Genomic DNA, 17,514 nt, shown 5'->3' on the forward strand with positions numbered 1-17,514 from the left:
TTGCAGTGCAAAGACTCCTTCGGTTTTCCAAATGGGCCTTCCTTAATTGACCTTATCAATTTAGCTTTTCACCCCTGGCATGTATGGTCTCCAATTTACCTTGAATTCATTGGAACCATTTGATTTTTTGACCATTATTTTCCCATTACAGAATGTATCATGTAAATGTATTTTCAGGTTCACTAAGAGTAGAGAAGACTTGCACTGCTTAATGAAAGTACATATTACCATGTCCTGCATTTATCCCTGAATGCCCGTTTCTTATATCAGTTCATGGAGAAATGGAGAAGACCAGGGCCTCCCTGCTGGGGTGGGATAGAAACAGGGTCTGACCCAGCTGAAGACCCTGAAAGATGGTGCAGTTTATGCAAGGCATGAGATCCAGTATGTAGTGAAAATAATAACTATGGAGAGAGGCAACAAATACAACCAGTGGGATATCCCAAAATGTGAACAGAGCATGAGAATTACAAATCCATGGTTAGCAATGATACCTAGAAGTCCAGGCAGGAAGGCAGGAAATACAGAAGCATTTGATTTGGTAAAAATGTTGTTTCTCCCCAAATTAATCCAAAAATCCAAAGAAATTCCTATCAAAATCCTAAGATTTTTTTTTTAATCCTAAGATTCTTAAAACATAAATTTGGCAAGCTGTCTCTAAAGTTTATCTGGAAAAATAAATACTAAAGAATAGCCAAGAAATTTTTGGTGGGAAAAAAATTGATGTACTAGTTCTTACACATATTAAACTATACTGTAAAGCTAATTATCAAAACTTTATTGATGCCAGAATAAGAAAATTATATAAATGGACCAGACTACAATTCAGAAGCAGATCCATGTATTATATAAAATTTAGTCTCTGATCAATTAGCATTTAACAGAAAAACATCTGTCTCTAACTCAGTCGGTAGGTTATACAATTTATTGTCCAAATCAGGACAGTTTGAGAGTGAAAGGAAGTACCAGTGAGATGCTGGGATGACCACCAAAAATTGCACTGCCCTATGCAAATCCAGACACATGGTTATGGAGTTAAAGACAGGGTTATCCCTGCATAATTATTAATAGCTCCCTATTCATTCTCAAAGGTGTTCCAATTTGGACAGTAAGTAATAAAAAAAAATTTTTTTAATAAAAAAATAAATAATAAATTTTAAAAAGCCCATGGCTGCTCTAGTTCTAGGGTCCTGGTCACCAGGCAGGTATTCAAGAACCAAGCTCCAGGCTCTGAGAAAAGCTGTGACAAGAAGAAGGCAGATCCCCAATTCTCATACAGGAACAAAAGGTAATATTTAGATTACATCTATAAGAATTGGGGGATAGCAATCAAGGCAGAATTCTAGTTTCGATGACTTAAAAATATAGGAGACAGAGCACCAAGGATACTTGATATTGAATGCCAAAGTTCTGATCAGGAGAGGATGCCTCAAGTCAGGAGAGGCCAGAAGGTAAAGACCAAGGTTGGTGTTGTGCAGGGCCTAGCACAGTTTTTACTTAATTACTTTTATTAACTTTATAAATATCACACATTTTTAGTGAAATTTTTGAGACAGATTGGTCATTATTTTTATCAATTAAAAAAAAATCTCCATAAAATGGTTCTCAGTTAAAAGCTACAGAGGTTAAAATAAGATAAAATATGTGAAGGGGTTGCAGAGGGCTGACAAGCCTTCCAAGAGTGGCCATACATGTGTTATTATCACTGAAATTTAAAGGCAACATTTATTGCTAGACACTTTACATACATTATGTTATTTAGCCATAACCAGCACTCCAAGTTGATTTTGTTAGCTTCGTCTAACAGAGTAAGCTAAGGCTTCCCGAAAAGATACCCACCATAGCTAAGTGGCAGAGTCAGAACCCAGTCTGTTTGGCTTTTATTGGTACCAAGGTTACTCTTTGGGTAGATAAACAGAGATGCCTAAAAACACAGGGTAAGTTCAACTGACACTTACTCTTGGAAAAAACAATTACACAAAATCTAGTCAGAGATTTTAAGAGCATAGATAGTCATTAAATTACAATTATCTGTTTGCTTGATAATTTATGTGTTTACCTGTAAGAGCAAAATTGCATATTAATCTTAGAATCATCCTTGCCTCCTCTAGTTTTACACACTCTACAATCCACTCTCAGCAAATTCTGTCAGCTCTACCTTCAAAACATTTACAGCCCCTCCACTGCTACCATACTGGTCCACGAGTCTATCCTCTCTTGTCTCGACTGTTTCTACAACCTCAAAACAGGACTCCCTGCTTCAGTCCTTGCCTTCTGCAGTCTGTTCTCAACACAGCAGGCAGAGTGGTTCCAGTAAATTCTACGTTAATCATGTCTCGCCAGTGCTCGAAGTCCTGTAATGACTCCCCATTTCACTCAGAGCAAAACCTAAGTTCTGACCACTGCCTACGAGCCCTGTTGTGATCTGCTGCCTCCTAACTTTCTAACTCACCTCCAACCATATCCCCCTAACTCGCTTTGTCTCCTCTCTGTTCCTCAAAAACAATAGTACACGATCACCTCAGCCTGTTTACACTTGCCATTCTCCTGCCTTGGATGTGAAATCTCTTACCTCTTACCACTGGCTAAATCCTTTACCACCTCAAGTTTTCACCAACATATCAGTTTATCAGTGAGGTCTCCCTGACTGCTGTAAATAAGTTATCAACCTCCTCATCCCACAGCATCACCCGCCTTACCCTGCAGAACATTCTCCCATGCTCTTATCACTGACATGATATAGGTACAGTCTTATTTATCTTACCTCTTTATCCCCACTTGAATGTATTAGGTTGTGTAATATGAAATTACCATTTGCATAGGTCAAAAATGATCAACTATCTACAATTTCATCTGGTTTAATTTAGTATCTTTATGAGAATCTGTTTTATCTCTTCTAAATTTCCTTATGCGGATAATAATGCCTTGCATATAAATAACAAGTGTTTTGATTCATTGTTTAAATCAAGTGTTTTGATTTATTGTTTAACAACAATAAATACTTGTCAAAAAATGATTTGAGGCAAAATTTAAAGAACTAGAGCATACAGGAGTACTCAAGTGTCTTATCTAACTGGTAGTAATCACTTTCCATCTCAGCTCAGTTTGGTCCTTGGATACCATCTCATGGGCCCACCCAAACAGGGAGTTGGTCTGCCCTGAACTCCCCTCGTGGTTTCTTTGGAGCTCAAAGCCAGAGGCAGTCATACCACTTGCCTCTGTCACTTCAAAGACTTCAAAGCTCTGAGCTCTGTTGACAGTTTCAGAAAGAGAAGGTATCTATTACTTTTTGCTGCTGATTCCCCTTGGGTATTCTATACTTGCAAAAGGGAAACCTGGCATAGGCAAGGGCATCTTCAGGCTCCAGGCAGGCTTCCAGATCAACCAGTCATGGCTGCTCTTCTGAGTTAGGAATAGGAACAAGATAAAAGGCCTAGAGTCTTCCATTTCTGCTCCCTTTGCTCAAGGCTTACAGATTCCTGATTTCCAGTCTTAATACTTATGAAACACATTTGACTTCCTCTCTTATTTCCTTTTATTTATTCTCAGCAATTTACTCCTCTCTTTGCTTTCCTACTAATCAATATGACCAATATGATCACATATATGCATAGGTGATTACTTCTTTATAGTAGTAAAAGCTCAATAATCTCAGGCCACTTTTCCCCCTTTTTGAATTTGAGTTCAGAATAATTAAATAGGCTTCACCCCTTTGTTCAAGCAAACGTTTGTTTTTTTGTTTTTTGTTTTTTGTTTTTTGTTTTTTTGCGGAACGCGGGCCTCTCACTGTTGTGGCCTCTCCCGTTGCGGAGCACAGGCTCCGGACGTGCAGGCTCAGCGGCCATGGCTCACGTGCCCAGCCGTTCCGCGGCATGTGGGATCCTCCCGAACCGGGGCACGAACCCGTGTCCCCTGCATCGGCAGGCGGACTCTCAACCACTGCACCACCAGGGAAGTCCGAGGCAAATGTATTTTTAACAGAACTGAACACTCCTACATTCAGAACGTGATCATAACTGGATGCAGTGAGGAGAATGTGCATGTCTTGGAAATGACTACAATGAATGTTCACTGCCTTTTCCTCCTCACTCTTCTCAGTAATCCATTCTCCAGACCAATTTCCCCTTTTGGGACTCTAGAAATTCACTGGGCACATTCGTCTGAAAGTTTCTGATACCTCATTTTCTTTTACTGAAATAATTGCTGAGCTGCATGAGGTGAGGAGTTCCTCATTCGCTGGTTCTTGTTTACAGAGAGAAAGCCATCTTCATTTCAGCTACAGAGCAAATGTTCAATGTGCCCCTATTCAAAAATATTAACTCAACTTTTTTAGGATAGGATTTTCTGCTTCAGTTATAGTCCTAGCCTTCACTGCTACACCTTTCCTTCAGACTGAGCCTTGGGAAGATAGAGTGCAAAAGACGTAAGGATGAACAGGATAAGAAACAGATCTCCAGAGTACTTACTATGTCTATCTTAGTCCATTCAGGCTGCTATAACAGAATACCACAAATTGAGTGGCTCATAAAGAACAGAAATTTATTTCTTATGTTCTGGAGGCTGGGAAGTCCAAGATCAAGGCGCCACCATATTTGGTGTCTAGTGAGGATCTGCTTCCTGATAAATAGATGGTCACTCATTGTGTCCCCACATGGCAGAAGAGTTAAGGGAGTTCTCTAAGGTCTCTTTTGCAAGGGCACTAATCCCATTCATGAGGCCTCCACCCTATGACTTAACCACCACTCAAAGGTCCCATCTCCTAATATCATCACCTTTAGAGTTAGGATTTCAAGTTATGAATGATAGGGGGACACAAACAGTCAAACCACAACAGTGTCTCAGGTCCCTGTTCCATAGATCCCCTTGTTTCCATCTCACACTCTTGAGAAATTGGTTATATATGGAGAGTCTGAGGAAGAAAAGACCTGGGGAATAAGATGGCTCAAGACAGTGGCTTTGTGAGAAGCTATACAGAGAGGAACTCTAATCCACTGTGGAACTGTAAGTCCTCTGCTCTCATTTATATTCCAGGAGTAGTGTGGGCAAGAATTACTTCTAGAAGTGCTAGAGCTTCCTTTTTCTCCACTCAAACTTGGAACAACTTTACCATCCTTCTCTCCCCCATTGTCATTAAGGGCATATCCAAAATCAGCAGACAGTAGGGATAATAGCTCAAAACTATACCAACAGTTTATTCGTCATTTTAAAACTTAGGGCAGTTTTAAAGGTCAAATGTGTGTTCTTTCTAACTACCATCTCAGTATTTTCCTTGTCTCTTTGACCTTAATTTTAACTAGAAGCTCTTCACTAAGGTAACAAGATTTCAACTTCCAGAGGCTAACAGGTCTTTCAGAACCATCCTCATACAAATGCAGGTAATAGCACTGCTTTCTGAACCAGGCTCACTTTTCTCTCTGCCATGTAATATTTGCAGCCTGATTCCAGAAATGTATCCGAAGTTCAGAGACACATCGTAGCATATTTGACTTTCTGGAGCAAGAGCTAATATGCAATTCACACAAGAACAAGCAGGCTGTTAAAGATGGTCAGAAGTTCACCAATTAATATTTGTTGCCAATTTACCAAGTTCATTGTTATGCTTAAGCACTTGATTTTTTTTAAGACTTCCCATACTCCTATACTGGTCAAAAACAGGGAATTAAGCTCACATTTAGTGTGGTATCTGACACCTAGTACATTCCTAACAAATATTTATAAATGAAGGTATCAATAAATGAAAAACTGTTTAAAAGATAAAGAAAAGGAGATACCTTTTTAGAGAGGATGTTGAGGAGGAATGACCCAAGACTTATATACTAGATAAAATAGAACTTTAACTCCTACTTTACTGAAACCTAAATTTCCTGTATTTCATACTAAAATATTAGATTCTTAAAATAGAAATTCTTTTTCTTGAGAGATAATCACTTACCATCATCAGACATATCATTTACACCAAATGGTCACCCTGCTAGAGTATTTGGGGAACATTTCGAAATGATGAATAAGGCTCTTGTCAAACATGTTATTCCTTAAGTAAATACAAATTCATTTATAACTGACAAGGTGATAAAGAAAATTAGAATCATTTTGCTAGAGTTCTGACACAGGCAGACATCAAGGGCAGCTCAGGGACTTTATCCTCCAGGGCTCCCAAGAACAAAAGCCAAACCTCAGCGTGTTGTCTACACCTGCCCTTCCTTCTGAGTCCTTGCACATATCCACTGCCTGCAGCCCTTTCCCCTGGGTGTTTTGCTTAGAGGTTTCTTTATCCTTCTCAATCCTTCTTCCCTTTCCCCCTAAATCCATTCGCCCCACTTCTGTCCCAGAGCACCACTCCTTTCACTGTATTCCCCACTGCAGTTAATGATGCCACCATCCACACAGTCCCCAGTGAGAAACCTGGACACTGTTTTCAAATCCTCTTACCATCACCTTTTCCCCCTTTAATCCAATCAGCGTCAAATCCTGACCTCACATCTTCCAAATACTGCCTGGATCTCTTAATTCTCTGTTGTCCCCACTTCCTTCAGCCCTGGCTTGGATTATTGCCATCACCATCTAATTTCCTGCTTATTGTTTTGTCCTGCTTAATTTAATCTCAACACTACCTTCAGAATAATATTTCAAATATATAAATATGATCATGTTGCTTGCTCTCTTGCTTAAAAAATGTACAATGAATTACAAAATCAAAAGATTTTTTTAATGCATAATAGGACTCCATCATCTTCAAGATAAAGCCCAGGACCTCTTCACGGCCTTTGCAAAAGCAGGTGTGGAATTCCAGGATCTGACTTGACTTTCAATTTCCTATATGTACCACATTCAACCAAACCAGCCAGGAATGTTAATGTGATCTTGAGATCCATAAATGGAAGGAAGTTATAGTTTTGCCATCCTCAGCACTAATCAGATGACACTAGAAGTACTATATTCAGAAAAACAGAATTTTACATTGTTTAAGAGTGCAGCCTCTGAATGTAGGCTGCCAGAAGTCATATCCTGTCTCCTCTACTTTCCAGCTCTGTGACTTTGGGAAAATTATTTAATGTCCTTATGCTTTAGTTTCCTCATCAGTAAGATAGGAATGATAAGAGTACCTGTCTTATAGAGATTTTGTGGCAACTAAATTAATTAAAACATATAGAGCACTATTAAATAATAAATTTTACTAGTATTATGTCCACGGTACTTTAGGAGAGACATTAACCAACGGAGCACGGCCTGAGGAAATGACTAGAATAAGAAAAGAAATTGAGATCATGTTATATGAAGAACAGTTGGATAACATGTAGTTCATAGTGAAGAAGTGTTGGCAGAATAATACAGCTGTGTTAAAACATCTGGAAAACAATCCAGAATGTAGAATCAGGAGCAATAGTGAAACTCTATGAAGATACATTCCAGTTCAAATTATGGAAACACTTTCCATTAGACAGAAACGTCCAAAAGGAGGAGGAGGGGTGTTATAATTTAATCATTAGTTTTCAGCCAGCATGACAAGACACACTATGCTGTGATTGATTATGAATGGCACAGTGTTAAAGTTGGTGCACAACTGGGAGTCTATGCTGCAGCCTGACCTTCAGAACTTGGTAATGCTCATGGAGTGGCATGCAAGAAAATGTATGTCATGAAGCGGAAAGGACCAAGAATCACTGCTTTGAAAGAGAGGCTCATCTTATGTTGATACTTGAGAAGCAAAAGAAAAGTGCAGTGATGAATCCCACTGCACCAATTATCAACTACTCCCAGATTTGTTTTTCACAGCTCTTCACACTACAGCTATATAACATGGACCCTCTACTTCAAGAACTTCCAATCTCTCACCCAACCACCACATACTAGGCTCACATCAGTGAGCCTATTCAATTGCCCTTTTCAGAAAGTCTTCCTAACATTCTTCCTCTTCTTTGGTGTCAATTTCCCCTCCTCCAATTGTTGGAGGTAGATATTACAACCTTCATTTTTACAGATAAGGAAGTTGAGATTCAGAAGGGTTAATTAACGCATTCCATGTCACAGAGCAAGGAAGGAATGAAAGTGAGAGGCAAAAGCTATTCTATCTGCCTCCTTGATCCATGCTGCCTCTTTCCAATTTAGGGATAGACAGGAGGGTTGAAGAATAAATAGGATTCCAAATTCTGTCAGTCACTCATCTTCTTAGGTGGTTTATCTTAGTCTCATGCATTCTTAGTACCTAATGTAGAACCCAAGATCTTATATGCTACAAAATGTAAGAGACGTGAGCTCTTTAATCAAACTCTTCCAAGGTATTTATATATTTATGGGGTTTTCTCAGTAACTAAATCATCATCACATCAGGCATTTTCCAGACAATTGTGAAAACTTAGGTTTAAAAGAGGACTAAATATCTACTTTAATATTTCTAAGACTCTTTCACCATAGAATCTAAGCAGTTTGAATAGGTTTTTCTTCAACCTGTATCCATCAAAAAAGAATCACTATTCCTATTGCTGAAGTTTTTCTTTTATCTTTAAGTACAGGCCCTTCCACTAGGCCAAAGCAGGATTTAGAATTTAAAATATCTTTTCCTTTGCTTGCTTTGTGCCTTTTGCATTGTAAAAGCTTACTTTTACAATTAGAGCCATTTGCCTTTTGCCTGCAAATCAAAACTACAAGGAGATATCATCTCACACTAGTCAGAATGGCCATCATCAAAAAATCTAGAAACGATAAATGCTGGAGAGGGTGTGGAGAAAAGGGAACACTCTTGCACTGCTGGTGGGAATGTGAATTGGTACAGCCACTATGGAGAACAGTATGGAGGTTCCTTAAAAAACTAAAAATAGAACTACCATGTGACCCAGCAATCCCACTACTGGGCATATACCCTGAGAAAACCATAATTCAAAAAGAGTCATGCACCAAAATGTTCATTGCAGCTCTATTTACAATAGCCCGAAGATGGAAACAACCTAAGTGTCCATAGACAGATGAATGGATAAAGAAGATGTGGCACATATATACAATGGAATATTACTCAGCCATAAAAAGAAACGAAATTGAGCTATTTTTGTAATGAGGTGGATGGAACTAGAGTCTGTCATACAGAGTGAAGTAAGTCAGAAAGAGAAAGACAAATACCATATGCTAACACATATATATGGAATTTAAGAAAAAAAACTGTCATGAAGAACCTAGGGGTAAAACAGGAATAAAGACACAGACCTACTAGAGAATGGACTTGAGGATATGGGGAGGGGGAAGGGTAAGCTGAGACAAAGTGAGAGAGAGGCATGGACATATATACACTACCAAACGTAAAATAGCTAGCTAGTGGGAAGCAGCCGCATAGCACAGGGAGATCAGCTTGGTGCTTTGTGACCACCTAGGGGGTGGGATAGGGAGGGTGGGAGGGAGGGAGACTCAAGAGGGAAGAGATGGGAACATATGTATATGTATAACTGATGCACTTTGTTATAAAGCAGAAACTAACACACCATTGTAAAGCAATTATACTCCAATAAAGATGTAAAAAAAACCTACCCAAGAAAACCAAAATACACCGTCTCAATATTGGTGTATGGCCTAGAATATCTCTGATAGCTCTTCCAGCTTTAAAATGCCAGTATTCAATGACTTCTCTGAATTCTGTCTCAAATCCCTTCAGTGAAAATAATGGTCTTAATTTGGCATATTAGATATTTTAGAATACATAGGTAAATAAATATTTATTTATAAACGTATAAATAAATAGCTGCCAATAATGTCAAATTCATTATTTTAATTAACCCTCACAAAACATTTTGAAGGTTGCGTTAATAGTCCCACTTTATAGATAAGGAGATTGAGACTCAGAGAAGTTAATTAGCTTGCGTCCAATGTAATACTGATAGAAAAAGAGCAGAAATGGAGCTTGAACTCAGTTTCTTCTGCTTCCAGAGTTCATGATTTCTTTTTTTTCTAAGTTTGCTTTATATTCTTTTATTTTTTAAATTTTTACTGGAGTATAATTGATTTACAATCTTGTGTTAGTTTTGGGCAAACAGCAAAGTGAATCAGTTATACATATACATATATCCACTCTTTTTTTTTCCTTCTGAATTTTTAATTTATTTTTAATGGATAAAACAGTTATGACCCAGGACTTCCCTGGAGGTCCAGTAGTTAAGACTTTGCCTTCCAATGAAGGGGGTGCAGGTTCAATCCCTGGTTGGGGAGCTAGGATCCCACATGCCTCGTGACCAAAAAATCAAAACATAAAACAGAAGCAATATTGTAACAAGTTCAATAAAGACTTTAAAAATGGTCCACATCAAAAAAAACTTCAAAAATAAAAGAAAAATTTTAAAACAGTTATGATCCAAAATTTTTTAAAGTACAAAGCAGTACGCAGAGAAAAGTCCCCCACCGCAACACCCATCCCAGCCGCTCAATTCTCCTTCTCAGAATCAATGATCAATTCCTAGTATATTCTTCCACACATATTTTTATGCAACTACAAACAAATGTTTTAGATTTTCCTTCTTTTAATTCAAATACTATCGTATTGTTCAAACTCTTATGCACCTAAAATAGAGCTTGGAAGCAAATCTTAAAATTAAACACACATAAAAAAACAATAAAATAACTCTATCTCAGATTGCTATCATATCAGTACAGAGAAAGAAGGAATTTCACTAACTTATGAACCCAGTATATTCTGACCCTATACCCTTAGGGAGATATGTTTTAAGGATAAAAAGAACTGTAAAGAAATCTGAATTTTACTTATTTACTTGTTGTTTGATAGTGGTACAGTATAGTTATTCAGAAACTATTTTGAGTATATTGTGGAATAGAGAAAAACAGACAAATTGATGTAATTGGGAATCATGTGAGGGAGGGAGATACAGATATGAGAAAAGTGAGAAAGAAAACACTGTGCTGCCGGGTTAAAATGATATTATGGACTGAACGTTTGTGTCTCACCCCCATTTATATGTTAAACCTCTAACATTCAATGTGATGGTATTTGGAGGTATCCACTCTTTTTTTTTAGATTCTTTTCCCATATAGGCCATTCTAGAGGATTGAGTCGAGTTCCCTGTGCTATACAGTAGGTCCTTATTAGTTATCTGTTTTACATATGTGTAATGTTTTACATATGTGTACATGTCAATCCCAATATCCCAGTTTATCCCTCCCCCCTTACCCCCTGGTAACCATAAGTTTGTTTTCTACATCTGTGACTCTACTTCTGTTTTGTAAATAAGTTCATCTGTACCCTTTGTTTAGATTCCACATATAAGCGATATCATATGATATTTGTCTTTCAGAGTTCATGACTTCTTACCACTATTCCACTTGGCAATAAAAGATATAAATATATCAAAGGAATCTTTGTCCCCCTGGCAAAAACAAAGGGCTGGGCTACTCAATTTGAGGCTGAGAACACTGAGTTCAGGATGCTGGTTTCCTCCAGGAGTAGAATCTTACACATGTCATCAGTAGCCAGTTCAGAGCACCTACTGGGAAAGACAGTGGACAAATTTGATTATAGTTCACCCAATGACCTTCACAGTTAGACGGAGGAGGACCTATGAACCATATTTTCTTGCCCCTCAAATATCTCCCTCACCAATCTGCCATAGCACCTAAAAGTTCCATCATCACAGCTCCCCTCTGAGATAGAGTGGTGGATTTAACAACCAGGTTAGAGAAGGAAGGGGTTGGGGGAAGGGGGCAAGCGCAGCACAGAGAGTGGGAGAAATCATGTAGAAGAGCCTGTTGGAATCCTGACACCAAAACAAGCTTTCTGCCCAAGACATCTGGCTCTATAGCGGTGCCTAGATCTACAGAAATCCTTTTCAAGGATCGTTAGGAGGCTCTCATTTTGCCTTTCCACTGGGTGCTTACTCTCTCTCTACTTTACTAGATTTCCGATGAGCGTTACGGAATACTGCATTTAAGAAATGAGCAAAGGGCTTCCCTGGTGGCGCAGTGGTTGGGAGTCCGCCTGCCAATACAGGGGACACCGGTTTGTGCCCCGGTCCAGGAAGATCCCACATGCCACGGAGCGGCTGGGCCCGTGAGCCATGGCCGCGGAGCCTGCGCGTCCGGAGCCTGTGCTCCGCAGCGGGAGAGGCCGCAACAGTGAGAGGCCCGCGTTACCGCAAAAAAAAAGAAATGAGCAGAATGTAAAATAGAAAAAAATTACATCTAATCAGATACAAATTATAAGTCAAGTAAGTCATGGGAACAGACCTTGATTACAATTTTCCAAAGCAGAAATAAAATTTTTCAGATGAAAAGAATCTGAGAGCCATCTCTGTCAATTCCCTCATGTTACATATGAGGAACTGGAGGCCAGGAGGCAAAGGGCCCCAGTTACAGACGAGTCAGTGATTCCATGGCTTACTCTTTTCTCCACTCTTCTCGCCACAGAAAATTAAAGATCACATTTATGAGTGTCTATTGAATATATTTAACTGTGTGGACTTTTATACAGATTCTATTATTTTCTATATTTAATATATATTTAACTTATTCCCAAGAGGTAATAATAATAGCATATGCTTAATTCCTCCCATATTGTACTTTTCATATATTAACTCACATATATTAATGTCATATATATTCATATACTAACAGATACATATATTAACTTGCATATGTTCCTATTATATATACAGTGTACTGATATAATATACATGACATTATTACATTATAGTATCACAAAGCATATATCACCGCATATATTAACTCAATCTTCACAAAAACTCTATGAAAAATATACTATAATTACAATTCTCACTTTACAGAATAGAAAACAGAGGTGAAACAGTATTAGAAATTTGCCCAAGGCCACATAAATAATAAGGAGCAAAACCTGAGTTGGGGCCCACCTGTCCACGTTCTTACTATTATGTTTTGCTTTCTTGCCCTTTTCTCGCACCTGACATATTTTTCTACAAACTCTCATTTTCCCTCGCTAACTTTGATGTGGGGAAGAATGTGGCACTCAAAGAAGAAATAAGTGAATGTTGCCACCATCATTTAGCACTCATTATGTATTTGATACGGATTTTTGCACTTGGTTTGCCTAGCAAAAAATATACAGGTTGAGACAGCATGGGAGGCTTTTTCTTTGTATTTTTTAAATTTTTTTATTTTTTAAATTAATTTTTATTGGAGTATAGTTGATTTACAGTGTTGTGTTAGTTTCTGCTGTACAGCAAGTGAATCAATTATACATATACCTATATCCACTCTTTTTTAGATTCTATTCCTATATAGGCCATTACAGAGTACTGAGTAGAGTTACCTGTGCTATACAGTAGGTTCCTATTAGTTATCTATTTTATATATAGGAGTGTGTATATGTCAATCCCAATCTTCCAATTTATCCCTCTCCCCCACTTTCCCCTTTGGTAACCATAAGTTTGCTTTCTACTTCTGTGACTCTATTTCTGTTTTGTAAATAGGTTCATTTGTACAATTTTTTTTTTTAGATGAGAGCATGGGTTTTAGAGTTGCACAGGCTTGGGTTGAAATTCTGACTTCACCATTTAAGAGCTATGTGACCTCAGACAATTTACTTCCTTTTCTGAATATCAGTTTCCTCTCCTGGTAAATAGAGCTCTCATAAGGGTTACTGTCAAAATTAAATAAAGCAATGCATATAAATGCATTATTTATATAGGTCTAAAGAAATACTTCATACCTTTATGTTTATTATTAGCATTTCTAGTTCTTCTCTAGTAAAAGCTCTTATTATAGTTTATCACCCTTGATTTTCGACTGAAATGGAAGCAAGAATTGAACCACATTCACCAAGAAGAGATAGATGGTTTCATCATAAATCTGTCATTTGTACCAATCTAGAAGGCACATGTGAGTTATGAGGTTTTCTCACACCAGCTGCGTATGTGTGATGCCCAACAGAGTGAATGTTTAACAATTAAACTGGTTTTAAATATGTAGCATGAAGGGAATCAAACTGAACACCAGATGTGATTATCCACTTGAAAAGCTCATTAAGAAGCGAATTATGGAATAGTGGACTAATTAAGACCACGTAGAAATGTGTTTTCCATTTCTGCATAGAACTTTTAAAACAATGAATCAAACAGAAGGGCCATTGGTATGGCCAATTTGGAAAAAAAAAATTTTTTTCTCCTACTTCCTCCAAATGGAAAACACTAACATTTGCTGAGTGTCTACTCAACGTCATACATTATTTTAAATCATCAGTATAGCAGTTCTTTATGATATCTGTTACAACTTCGATTTTCTTTTTTTTTTAAAATAAATTTATTTATTTATTTTTGGCTGCGTTGGGTCTTTGTTGCTGCGCACACGCTTTCTCTAGTTGCTTCGAGCGGGGGCTACTCTTCGTTGCGGTGCACGGACTTCTCATGGCAGTGGCTTCTCTTGTTGCAGAGCACGGGCTCTAGGTGCACAGCCTTCAGTAGTTGTGGCATACAGGCTCAGTAGTTGTGGTTCACGGGCTCTAGAGCGCAGGCTCAGTAGTTGTGGCACATGGGCTTAGTTGCTCCGCGGCATGTGGGATCTTCCTGGACCAGAGCTCGAGCCCATGTCCCCTACATTGGCAGGTGGATTCTCAACCACTGCGCCACCAGGGAAATCCCACTACTTAGATTTTCTTGATGAGAAACATGAGGCTGAGGGAAGTTTAACAGTGTATTTTGGTTATGTACTTAGTATATTGTGGAGCTGGAGTAATTATGAAGGGATTTCAACCTCAAACTAATTTGAATTTCTTTCAGTTAAGCCCTGAGATCATCATTTCTGATAGCTGTTATGACTGTAGCTGTGATGCAAAACTTACTTCATCTCATTCACATGCATAACAACCTTATATTAAAGCCCCCCATCCACACTTGTCTGACCAGTCTGTCTCCTGGTCCAGATAGATCATAAGCTCCGTAAGAGAAGAGTCATGCGGTTGTCTTCATCAATATATCCCCAACACCCAGGCTCAGTGCCTGCCACATAGTTACATCTTCAATAAGTACTTGTTGCATGAAGAAATGAATGCTGTGCTGATTTAACTAAAAGAATAGAGTTCAGCTCCACAGTCATCCTTTCACAGGTGGCAACACTGCAGGAGGTGGGTGTGTGTGTGGGGAAGGAGTGTTTTGTCTGCAGTTATGCAATTACTCATGACAGAATGGAATATTAGAAGCCCAGAGCCTCCAAACAGCTGAGTTCAATGAGCCAAGTTACTAGCAGGCTAAAGGACAGGTACATTACTTAACTTGAGTTGTGTCCTCCTGAAGCAGAAATCAAGCACATAACAATTACATGAAGAACAGTTGGCCCACACGTGTCACAGAAGCCATAAGTGCCTCCCACACCCGTCACCAGCCACAGGAGTCCATACGTGGTCAACCCAGCTATTAAAAAGCAGTCTGAGGACAGGAATAAAGACACAGACATAGAGAATGGACTTGAGGACACAGGGAGGGGGAAGGGTAAGCTGGGACGAAGTGAGAGAGTGGCATGGACATATATACACTACCAAATGTAAAATAGCTAGTGGGAAGCAGCTGCATAGCATAGCACAGGGAGATCAGTTCGGTGCTTTGTGACCACCTAGAGGGGTGGGATAGGGAGGATGGGAGGGAGAAGCAAGAGGGAGGGGATATGGAGATATATGTATACATATAGCTGATTCACTTTGTTATACAGCAGAAACTAACACACCATTGTAAAGCAATTATACTCCAATAATGATGTAAAAAAAAAAGTAAAATTAAAAAAATAGAAAGCACCCTGCACTAAAAATTCAGAGAATCGTTCTTATTTGATTCTTCTCAAAGAGGCTATAGTGCTCAGGGATACACTTCTTTACCTCTAAATGTGAAAAGCAAAGAGAACTATTCATTCTGTCTTCCAGGCATCAAATGGGGGAGAAAGGTATTATATTCCTGTTACGGCATTGTCAAGAGACTATTCAGTAGCACGTGCTATTCCTCCAAACGATATCATTTAAGCGGTGGACAGAGAAACAGGAACCCAGCAAAGAAATGGAATGAACAGCTCAGGAGTGAGAAAGAGAACCAAGAGAGCATTGTTCTGTAAGTCAAGGTGGTAAAGCATTTTTAGAAGAAGGAAACAACCAAAAGTATCAAATTCTGCAAGCTGAGAGGCTAAAAAAGGTGTGGAAAGACAAGAAGCTATTGGACATACCCACTGGGAAGTTGTAGCACCCTGAGAAAGAGCAGTTCTGGTATAGTGCAAATGTCGTTCGTTATTCTGACTCATCCATGAACTATCTTAGAAGCAGAAATGGGTGGCTTGGTGCCTGCACATAGAACACACTTATAAATGCTGTCAAACGGACACCCAAATGACTTAATTAAAACAAAGTATAGTGGTTCACTGAGGAAGAAAACATCCCAAAGATATTTACAACTGCTCTTAAGAAGTACCAATGTTTTCTAAATTAAATCCCTAGGTCTAAAATTATCACCTTACATTTGGCTTCTCCCTCCAAAGGCCCTGGAGCCGAAACAACTTAATTCCTAGGGAGAACATATAATTTGCCGTCTGCAAATGATAAAATCTCACACATTAGAAGCATTCCTAAATTTCTGTGCTTTGAGTGGCCTTTTAAGTTGGTGCTGTGATGTCATTAGTGTTACAATTTTACACAAGATTAGACATGTAATTAGGTGTTAAATAGTTCCACCAGCTCCTGCTTGCTGTTTAATAAAGCAGAGTGCATTAAGAGTATCCCATATGCGCAGCTCAAGGCCACTGACACTAGAAAACCGCGTCTACTTTGCTCTTTCCCTGCCTCGTATGCCACTTGTCCTTGCAGCTGTCACCTCGAGGCCTCAGCATTGATAGGAAATGAGAAGCCACTGCACAGAGTAGCACTCATAGAACTGTTACTCTCCAGCTGAAGCTTCTGGAAGCAGGGGGAGTCTCCATAAAGAACTCAAATGAAACCAGAACCTGATAGTTTGTAGCAGTGTTTCCCACTTTGGCTGCATAACAGAGTCACCTGGGAAGCTTTTTTTTAAATTCCAATGCCAGGGACCCACCCCCAGAGATTCTCATGGGTCTGGCTTGAGATCTAGGCCCCAGGATTTTTTTTAATTCCGCCTGATGATTATACTGTTCAGCCAGTGTTCAGAGCCACCATGTTTATGGTCCTCTTGCTGGGATGGGTATCAAGGTGAATGAGGAAGTATTTCAGATGTCATTATCTCAATATCTCAGAAAACTGTTTTCCCTCTGCCACTGACCCATAAGCAAAAAAATCAATAGTCTCAATGTACAAGTACAAAGCACCTTAGCTGGATTTTTTTTTAACAAAAATATAAAATCCAATTCATTTGCTCTTAAAATTATTAACAAGGGGAAAAGAAGTAAACTAATGTTTAGCATGTGCCTTGATTTACCTTAGGTATTTTTGCAACTATTAACCCATTAATCTTCCAAGCAACCCAGAAAGGCAAGTATTATTATTCCCATTTTCACAGCTGAGGAAACTAAGACACAAAGATGTTAAACTGACTTGTCCAAAGTCAC

Source organism: Phocoena phocoena, chromosome 4 (assembly GCF_963924675.1).
Source record: "Phocoena phocoena chromosome 4, mPhoPho1.1, whole genome shotgun sequence".
In the NCBI taxonomy this organism is placed as follows: domain Eukaryota; kingdom Metazoa; phylum Chordata; class Mammalia; order Artiodactyla; family Phocoenidae; genus Phocoena; species Phocoena phocoena.